Source organism: Macadamia integrifolia, unplaced genomic scaffold (genome assembly GCF_013358625.1).
Source record: "Macadamia integrifolia cultivar HAES 741 unplaced genomic scaffold, SCU_Mint_v3 scaffold1594, whole genome shotgun sequence".
NCBI lineage: Eukaryota > Viridiplantae > Streptophyta > Magnoliopsida > Proteales > Proteaceae > Macadamia > Macadamia integrifolia.
The window spans coordinates 69855-80788 of record NW_024868270.1 but is presented as its reverse complement, the minus strand read 5'-3'; the positions used below and the strand labels follow the sequence as shown (position 1 = coordinate 80788).

General features: G+C 39.6%; 1 long non-coding RNA gene across 1 annotated transcript; it reads left to right on the top strand.

The window, feature by feature from the left end:
• Positions 1 to 8800: 8800 nt before the first annotated feature.
• Positions 8801 to 9761, top strand: LOC122064270. Its single transcript, XR_006135636.1, has 2 exons — positions 8801 to 9022; positions 9122 to 9761. It is a non-coding gene; the product is annotated as an uncharacterized LOC122064270 (long non-coding RNA).
• The last annotated feature ends 1173 nt before the right edge of the window (positions 9762 to 10934 follow it).

Below are 10934 nucleotides of genomic sequence, written 5' to 3'. Positions count from 1 at the left end.
GAAATCCTTCTCAAAAAAATTTTGTGCCCACTAAAATCAACTGAAATCAAATATCATAAATGTTTCACCTATCACAGCAATTAGAAAATAGTTACGTCCAGAGTAATAGCCAGAAGGGAATTTCCAATTGATCTTAAAGTGACAGATCAAGGTGCAACAGGACAAGTAAGAAATTCTTTGTATAATTTGGTTTCCCTAGTCAAATCTCTGCATATTCAGTTGTAGTTTTTGCATTATAAAATTTACCTAACCACTGCATTTTTCTTTCACAGAGATCAAATCCACACCAATTTCTTTCTTTCTTCCCCCTCCCCCTTTTTTTTTCTCTGCCTTCTGCCTTCCCTCTGACTGATAAGCCTTCTAACTGTTTTGTCTTTGAAAGGTTTATTTCAAAATTTGGCTGAGGAAACCATCATCATCACTCACAAGGAGTCCTACTATTCCTTTGTTATCATGCCTTGAAAGTGACACAAAACTGAAAATTCTTACAAAGAGACCATTTTGAACCACTTGCAGCAATTTATTAATGAAAATAGAGAACCTTGCGAAGCAAGCAACGAAATAATGTCAGTTTTCTCTGAGAGGTAGATAACGGAAACATAGATACCCTACTGATAATTACTTTATTAAGCATGCACTTGTGTGCCAAAATATTCCTAGTAGATATATATATGTATATATGTTGTAATGTGTGTATAAGTGTAGAACTGTTCATAGGGGCATACTTGTCATTGTGATGTGTTAAAACCCTGAACCTACTATTTTAAATAAAGGAGGCTTGGTGTCAATTGACACAAGTCACAATTCCACAAATCAACATAGTATCAGAGTGGTTGAGTTCCCTTCCCCGAAGCCTCCATCAATTTCTCCCATCTCTATTGCCTCCCTCATCTCCCTCACCTTCATGGAAGCCTAGCCGCTCCTCCCCCTTGCGATTCTCTCCATTCCCTCTTCTCTCTCTCGGTTTTTCCCTATCGTAACCCTCTTTCTTTCTCTCGATTTTTCCCTATTGTAACCCTCTTTCTTTCTCTCGATTTTCTTCTTCTCGTAAGAACCACTCGTGCCCTTCTCTCTCTCTTGGTTCTCTCTAGCACGACTCCTTCCCTCCTTTTTTCCACTAGAGAGCTTCCCTTCTTCTACCCTATATTGGTTACTTTAGGATTTTGGCCTCGGTGGTGAGTTTCTTCCCACCGGGGGCCTTGCTTGTGGATTCTTCCCTATATATTGATCTCAGATTTCTATGAAGTGTTAGATTTGGAAGTTTGTAGTTGCTTGTGATTCATCTTGAGACTAGCATATATGGAGTCAAAAGATTCGACTAAATCAGCCCTTTCAGACGGGGTAGGCCGCGGTTCCAGCAGAGACTACCCTTCGTTCCCTGCTAGCTCCGTCAAGTTGGAGGGAGCAACTATCTAATGTGATCCAAATCTAGTTTCCTTTCTATCAGTTCCTGAGGTTATTCCGGGTACCTCACAGGTGCTACTGCTTGCCCTTCTGCTACTGGTGCTTCCTAGGACAAATGGCATATTGCTAATTGCTTGGTGATGTCCCATCTTACAAATTCGATGATCCCCTCCATTGCTAGGGGCTTCCTAGACAAATGGCATATTGCTAATTGCTTGGTGATGTCCCATCTTACAAATTCGATGATCCCCTCCATTGCTAGGGGTGGAGATAGAAATTTCATGGGGCTACCCAGAAGGAGATAACTGTGTGTCCCAATATTATTTTGAACTTTGCCGTATGTGGCACGAACATGATTATTATGAGACATATCATCCTGTTTGTTCTACTAATGTTGTAGGTTTCAAGAAGCGTGAGGAGATGCTGCAAGTATATGATTTCTAGGCTGGCTTGAATATGGAGTATGATCAGATCCAAACTCATATGCTTAACCATGATACTGATGCAGATCTGAAGGTCTACTCAAGAAAGAATAAGAGGGCCGATCCTAGTGGCTGATTGGGTCAACCAGGGCTGCTTCTAATGGCCCACGGCTTGGGCTATTGATGGGGTTATTAGTTACTTATTTAGTTTCTATTTTCAGTCTTAAATTAGTTTCTAATTTCTGTTCTAAGTTAGTTTATAATTTCACTAGATTACAATTTCCCAGTTTTAGTAACTACATGTTGGTAGTATATTCAGTCAATATTTATAAGCTTTGAGTTTCTATTCTTTGTAATCTTACACCCCATCATTATAAATAAAGAAGGGCACCATACTAAGGCCCACGATTTTTATGAACAAAAAAATATGCTGCTGTCGCTGCTTCTCCTTGTGAGGTTACTTTGTGTTTGATCAAAGTGTGGGTTGGTGTATGATCCAACAACTCCTTGCGGCGTGAAGTCCAAGAGGTCTGCTTCAAGTTTATTATTCTCTTTAAGTTCTTCTCTATTCTCAAGGTTTATCAAGGCTACAAATCAGGTATGTTTAATTCTGAATCTGCCCATAATTTTCCTGCAAAACAGAACATTTGGCCCTACTGGCAGAATCAGTTCTAGTTGTCGGATTGCTCTAGTTTTTTGATCGATTGTTCCTCCCTATCCCAGTAGGGTTCTACCCAAATTTCAGCTGATTCTGTTCAGCCAGTTGTGAGTTATTTGAAATCACCATCTTTTTGTCTTTTAGTGACCTGTGGTGTCCATAATTGAAGTCAATTGCTGTGACTGATTTTATACTGTTGTCTTAAGACTGTGGATCATTATTACTGTTGATTTGAACCTCTAAGAGTCATCTGAAGTTTATGGTTATGTTTATTTAATTTACTACTGTTCTGTCCTAATCGATACTAGTGGTCTGAAATCGATCAACTGCTGAAATTATTATTGTCCTGCTGGTTTGTTTTTGCTGGTGTGTTTGGGTACTTGGTTGTTCTTTGGATTAACTCTCCTGCAGTTTGGGTCTAGTTTGGATTGTCAAACCCAGTCCTACATTAGATACCTTTTCTCACTCTTGAGTAGACATATTTCCTTATTCAAGAAGAAGAGAGTCATCGTACTGTTATGCTTCAGCCTATCCCACAAGAACACTCTGCCAGTTTGCCTTGCACACGGCACCAGGTCCCATTTCTCAGCATACTAGTAATGTTACGAGGAACAATGCCCCCTCTACTACTAACAAGAAAGTTATCAAGTGTGATTACTATGGCAAGGTGAGACACACTAGGGAGACATGTTGGAAATTTCATGGGAGGCTAGCCAACACTCGTGGCCGTAGCCAAGGCCATGGGCGTTCCAGTCTGAGACATTTGAAACCTTTGATGCTCCAGCTCCCATCAGTTCCTCTTTTTCAAAGGATGAGATGGCTATATTCCGTCGTATGATGTCCAAGATGGAGACCTCGTCTTCCTCTGCTGCTGCTGCTGCCTCTCTGCCAGTTACGTCTGTATCCCATTCTGCCCATTCAAGTATAGCTTTTGGTGGTCATTGTGCATTTGTTGCTTCCTAGCCTTGATAATCGATTAAGTGCCACAGATCACATGACTGAGACACCCAATTCTTTCTTTGCCTATTCTCCATCCTCAGGTAAAATTTATGTGAGTGGCTAATGGTTCCTTCTCACCAGTTGCTAGGATGGGATCTATCAAATGTTCTTCATCATTGTCTCTTTCCCTTGTGTTGCATGTTCCTAAGTTTTCTACTAATCTCTTGTCTATTGGAAGTATTACTAAGGATTTGAATTGCATAGTCACCTTCTTCCCTACTCACTGTCTATTTCAGGATTTGGTGACAAGGGCAACGATTGGCAGTGGTAGAGTGAGTGATAGCCTATACTATTTGGATAGTGGATCTACACCAGCTACACCTACTCATGCACTTTACACAGCTTCAAAGTTAGCATTATCAGAATTACACAGTTGGCATCGTTGTTTAGGGAATCCTCCTTTTGGGAACTTTATCTAAGTTATTTCCAATTCTGTTTAAGCAATGCAATCAATTTTTTTTTTTTTTTTTTTTTTTGTGATGCTTGTGTGATTGCTAAACAGACTTGGAATGTTTATCCTAGTTTTGATAATAGAAGTGGTATTCCTTTTTCCTTCATTCATTTTGATGTTTGGGTCCTAGCCCGCCATGTATCCATGCCTGGTTATCTTATCGATGGGTTGTTAATTTCATTGATTGCCATACTCGCGTCATATGGGGTATACTTGTTGTATCACAAGAATGAAGCCTTTTGTTGTTTTGAAGAATTTCACTATTTGGTTAAGTTATTTCCAGTTTTGCTTAAGCAATTTCACAATTTCTTTTTTTGCGATGCTTGTGTGTTTGCTAAATAGACTTGGAATGTTTATCCTAGTTCTGATAATAGAAGTGGTATTCCTTTTTCCTTGATTCATTCTGATGTTTGGGGCTTAGCCTGCCATGTATCTGTGCCTGGTTATCGATGGTTTGTTAATTTCTTTGATTGCCATACTCGCCTCATATGGGGTATACTTGTTGCATCATAAGAATGAAGTATTTCGCTGTTTCCAGAAATTTCACTATTTGGTTAAGAACCAATATGATGCTAGAATTAAGGTCTAGAGAATTGATAATGGTACGGAATATAAGGAAGGTTCCGTTTAGACCTATCTTGTAAATCATGTCATTGTTCATCAAACTAGTTATGTAGATACTCTTGCTCAAAATAGGGTTGTAGAGAGGAAGAATAGGCACTTGTTAGAGGTGACTAGATCCTTTATGTTTGAGATGCATGTGCCTACCCTATATGGGAGTGAAGTTCTTACTACGACATATCTTATCAACCGAATGCCATCTTGGATACTGGAATTTCGTTGTCCCATAGAGCTACTTACTGAAACCAGACCTTTTACGGTGCCCCCCAAGGTTGTTGGTTCTGTTTGTTTTTCTTGGAACCATCATCTCCATGGTAAGCTTGATCCCAGGGGACTTCAGTGTATACTTAGCCACTCAGAAGGGATACAGGTGCTACCACCCACCTTCTCGGTGTATTCTAGTTACCATGGATGTGGTGTTTCATGAGACAAAAGCTTACTATTCATCTTTGGTGCCTCTTCAGGGGGGTTCTGCTTGAAGGGAAGAGACCTTTGATTCCTCCATTTGATGGCCCACCACTTCACTAGGTGGAAGAGGGGATTGTGACTGAAAAAGGGACAAAAGAGGATTCTATAAAGGGGGAGCCCTAGTCTGCTTAAAAGGAGTTGCATTTATATTCTCGTTAGAAGAAGAGAACTGGCACTACTACCATTACCACTGCTCTTATTCAGTCATAATTGCCCTCTGATCCAGGGTCCACTCTCCCATCAGGTAACCTTTTCCCCCCTGATCCATCTATTGTTGTTCGTAAAGGAAGTAGGACTTGTACTCAACATCCTGTTTCTAATGTTGTGTCTTATAATTCCCTATCTCCTTCCTATCTTGCTTTTGTATCTTCTTTATCCTTTGTTTCCATTCCCTAGACTTGGTAAGAGGCTATTGTAGAACCCCAGTGGAACGATACAATGGATGAGGAAATGAAGGCACTTGGAAAGATGGCACGTGGGACTTAAGCCACTCTTCCATTAAATAAGAAGACTGTGGGACGCAAATGGGTGGTTACAGTCAAGTAGAATGTAGATGGAATTGTAGATAGATACAAGATATAAAGCAAGATTGGTGGCCAAAGGTTTTACTCAGACCAATGGGATTAACTACCACGAGACATTTGCCCATGTTGCTAAGATGAACACAGTCCGAGTGGTTATCTCTTGTGCAATGAACTTTGGATGGGATCTACAACAACTGGATGTCAAGAATGCTTTTCTCCATGGTGAACTAACTGAGGAAGTATATATGGATGTCCCTCCAAGCTACTCTGGCAAGGAAAATCAAGGGAAAGTCTCCAAGCTAAAGCGGACACTATATGTGCTGAAGCAATCTCCTAGGGCGTGGTTTGACCACTTCCACAAGGCCATGGTTGTAGTAGGATTTAAACAGAGTAATGCTGATCACACCCCATTCATAAAGAGGGTGGGTGACCAGGTTACTTACTTTATTGTGTATGTGGACGATATAGTTGTTACTGTGAATGATTTTGCTGAAATCTCTAAACTCAAGGCTTATTTAGGTAAGTAGTTTGAGATCAAGGACCTAGGCAAGCTTAAGTACTTCCTTTGGGATATCAAAGAGTAATAGGAGGCAACCTCACCCCTTCCACCTCTAATGCCGTAACCACCTAATGTCCCCATCTTCTCCGGCGGCCCTTGCTGCTGGCAACCCCAATGCCCTGTCGATAACCCCCCTGCCTTCCCCTGACTCTCTTCAACCTTGCCCTATCCTTGCTCCATCTTCCTCCTCCCCCATCCCTTTTGATCCTTCGTCCTCTGTTCAGTGATCCTGGTGCTCTGCTGTCACTACCCCCTCTCCCCCTGTAGCCTTCTCCTCCACCCTTCACTAGTCATACCCTCTACTTCCATCCACCCGTTGGCCTCTATCCGCCTAGTCTACTCAATTCCGAGATTCTGAAATGGAAGAGATGTGTTGTTGGCTCCTTTTTGGGCAGCAAACCACCCTTCTCTATTGTCAAAGCTTCCCTCATGAATCAATGGAAGCCAATTTGCTCTATGTCCATGTTCATGCTCGACAACAACACTTTCATCTTCAACTTTGATGCTAAATCTGCTAAAGCTACCGCCATCGATGGAGGGCCTTGGTATGTTGGAAAGAAGCCAATTTTCATTAGACACTGGGATGAGCATACAACCTTCAACAAATCTGAACTTCTTCCATTCTACTGTGGTTTACATTCCCTAATCTCCCTCTCCACTTTTGGTGCGTCAAGGGCCTCAGTATCGTCGGTATCGTCGGCTCTATCATAGGCAAGCCTCTGTACTCTGATAAAAGAACCAAATCGATGGACCGTCTGTCTTTCGCGAGTGTTTGTATAGAAGTTCAAGCAAACAGTTCCCTTCCATCTTCGATCACAATCATGGATGGGGAGGGATACTCGTTCAACCAAGAAGTAAAATACGACTGGGTTCCCCCAGCATGCTCATTCTGTAAATGTTTTGGCCACCAGACTTCCTTATGTCAAAATAAAAGATGCCACTGGCCAAGCTTCCCTGAGTGATCAAGCACCCTTTGTCAGACAGAATCCCGATAGCGATCTCTCCCAAGAAGGCATATTCCATAGTCACCTCTCTAAAGGGAACAAGAAAAAAAGAAACAGACAAGTTCAGACATCAGTTTACACCTCCGGCTCGTTTCTAGCTAAGGATTTGAACCCTCGGACCTCTAGTCTGCTGCCGTCGTCTTTGTTTGATGGTTAAAACACTTTCTCGATCCTGAAATTATCAGATCTAGATACAGAAGTTGCACCAAATTGTTCTATGCCAGAAAAGATAGCCTCTGATACTTCTCAAGTTATTCCCAAATCGGCTCCTCTCCATCTTGAATGCCAGGTAGGACAGCTGAAGCCTTTGGATCCTTCGACCCAAATCCCTATATCCTCTCTCCCCCTCTACTTCCATTACCTGTCTTTACAGCTCCTCCTACGAGACTTTTTCCTTCGAGCCCTAATACCCTTCTCACTACCGTTAGCCAGTCTTATTCCTCTCAGTTGAACCAGACCACTCCAGAACCATCTCAGCTGAACCAGTCCAATCCTGAACCAACATTTATCCATTTGAACCAATTCCTCCTAATCCAACTTCTAAACAAGTTCTCTAAATTCCCACTCGACCACCCTCTCTATCCGGGTGATCTCTATAACCCGACCCACATTTTCAACCAGCCTACTACTCCCAATCATAGTTTTTAAGGCGCTGATGCGGTCTAGAGATGGTAAGGCAATGCTCCGCCTTATGTGAAGTGGCGCCTTATGGGTTTTTTTTTTTTAAACACATTTTAAAATTACTTGATGAAGATTCCAAATATAGATTTTTTATTGGTAGGTGTATGGTTTTGTTAACACTTGAGATGTATGGGATCAGCTTTACTCCATAAAAAATAATCAAAACAAACAAAACAAAAACACGATTCACAAACAGGGTTTGGATTTTGTCAAGGGTTTTAAGAAAGGGCTTTGAGAAGGAATCAAGGAACAAGGAAGAACCATTGATCCAGGCCACCATTTTGCTCTAACAGCGGTGAGCTTCATTCTTCTTTGACGGGAGTAGAAATATAGTGGATGACCTTAGGGCTTAGGTACTCATTTTGGCATCATAGAGGTAAGTATAATAAATACTTGTATTTTTTATGTCCTCTTTTCTTTATATTTATAATTTTGTTTCATAATTATGTATTTATATTATATGTTAATATGATTGATGATTGATGATTGATGATTGATGAAGATGAACTTAGTTTATTCACTTTATTGATTTGTTTTCCTGATGAATATCTTATATTGGTATGAATATGAACATTTAATATTTATTTAACATATGAGTAATAGGATTCAACTAGGATTTGAGCCAAATAGATTGGTTTTATAAAAAAATTACACAGGAACGCTTTAGTCGATAAGGCAACGCTTTATGCTCGCCTTATCGCAAGGCGCTCTGAAAGACCCTCAACACCTTCGTCGCCTTACCGCCTTAAAAACTATGGTCGATGCTTATTTCATCGAGTTTTTCAGATTTTCCCCCTCCCACTTGTTTAAAAAAATAGAAAAATAGGTCTAATTAGGCTCTGTACTGTAACATTCTAAAAAATAGATTCTGTTGTTTTTTCATTTTTTTGGAATAGAAATGGGGTAAAAACTGTATGGTAAGTCTGATTCAATTTCTTGTTTTTTGAAATGAACCGGACACTTTTTAGATTTTGGAATCCTTTTTTTGGAACATGAAAAGCAAGCTTCTCACACTCAGAATCGATTCTGAACAAAAGGCGCAGAATCAAGAGCCTCACTTAAGTAAGCAGGGGTAAAACTGAAATTTGCGCTCAAAACATAACAATCCATTGAATTCAAGGTATTGTAAACCCTAAACATACTTTTCTCTTGGAACGATCAGAGGAGAAGGAGAGGAAAGGAAAGCAAGAAGTCCCACTTCCTTCATCGTCTTCGATTTTCCGACGGCAAGGTGATGCAATCGGTCCCTCTCTCTCTCACACTCTCACTCGTTCTCTCTCTCTCCCTGCTGATTTTTTTTTTTTGGTTTGCAACTTTACTGTTGTTCCAGCGAGAGCGAGGTCGAGGTCGAGGATCTCTGGGTGTTCGACTCTGAAATCTTTAGATTACGGTAGAAAATTTCATGATCATCTTCTGAACTCTTGTTCTCAACCGGACATTATTCTTCATAATCATATCCACAATATCTATGGGAAATTTGAGTCTCTAAAAGATGCTGGGAAGGTGTTCTATGAAATGCCCGAAAGAAATAAGGTTTCTTGGACTTCAATGATTGGTGGCTATTCGGAGAATCATGAAGAGGAGGAGGCGTTGAAAACATATTTAGAAATGCGATGATCAGGTTCTCTGCCAGATCACTTCATCTCTGGAAGGATATTAAGAGCATGCTCGGGTCTTATTGATGTTGAGCTCGGGAGGCAATTGCATGCCCATGTCTTGAATTTAGAATTTGAGTGTCATCTTATTGCACAGAATGCTCTAGTAGCAATGTACACAAAGCTTGATCAGATTGATGATGCATTAATTGTCACTGATAAGATTGCAGAAAAGGATTTAATTTCATGGGGTTCAATGATTTCTGGGCTCGCTCAGAAGGGTTTTGAGTTCTATTTTTTGTGATTTTTCAAAGATATGCTTTCTATGGGTGTTTGTCATCTAAATAAATATATTTTTGGAAGCATTTTTAATGCTTGTGGCAATCTTTTACAGTTGGAATATGGTTGGCAGAAACCTGTATCATCTTGCTGATCCAACGTATTGCATATATGTAGAAAGATAATCCACCACACGTTCCTTGTTATGCTTAAATCAGCATACTTAAATTACTTGAAGAAAGAAGAAATCTATATGAGTATTCTTAATTATCAAATGATAAACTAAAAGCTGACCAAGGCCATTTCTCAAAACTATCATATTGTGGATAAGATTAATGGCTTTTCCAATCCCCCGAATCTCTTCCTCGAGTGTTAAGATGGTTCTTTCAGATCCAACATGTGCTTGATGTTTTTTTGTCACAGTGTTTATCCAAAAAACAGGTCAAACAGAACTGCCAATTAAAAGGATCATATGCACCATCTATGAAAATAAATTCTGAACTTGTATGTTCACTTTGCAATGGGCTTAAACCCTCCAATTGGTTAAAGCTTCAATTTGAAACTTCTGTTTTGATCTTATCCTTTATCGTGAGGAGGCATATATTTCTTCCACTGATTATGATGAAGTGAAGTTTTAGAGTACAGGGGTTTTCTACAGATCTCCACTTATTATGATGATTATGAAGGAAATGACGAGTAATTCAACAAGTGCGAACTATACAGGTTTCTATTTCTTCCAGGTTACAAAATCAATTTTCTTTTTGGGTTACCATACATTATTTAAGATGCAGAATAACTCCAAAAAAATAGAAATACAAAAAAGTGTGCCAGACCCAGAATCAAGTTTAAAAAACAGAATCGTTATAGTACAGAGCCTTAGTTTCTCCATTCTTGTTTCTAGAAGCAAAAATAGGCTTAAATTCCTATTTGCTATTTCAAAAAATAGGTGAAATGAAACAGAAAAATCAAACGGAAAAGGTGTTTTTCCATTTTTTAGCACAGAAAAAGGGGGAAAACACATTTCCGAAAACAAAATCAAATGGACCCTAAATGGAGAACACCGTATTAAGAGACAAATGCATTCACTTGAAATTGTTATAAAGGATGATGTTTGTTACATCTAGTAATAGTATACTATCAACTTTCTGAGAAATTTTAAAATCTATGAAAAAATTGATGCAATGTTTAGTTTCTTTTACCTAAATCTACTCAAATATAGCAAAAAAAGAAGACAAACATTTACGAAAAAAATTCAAGTTTTTTCAACTA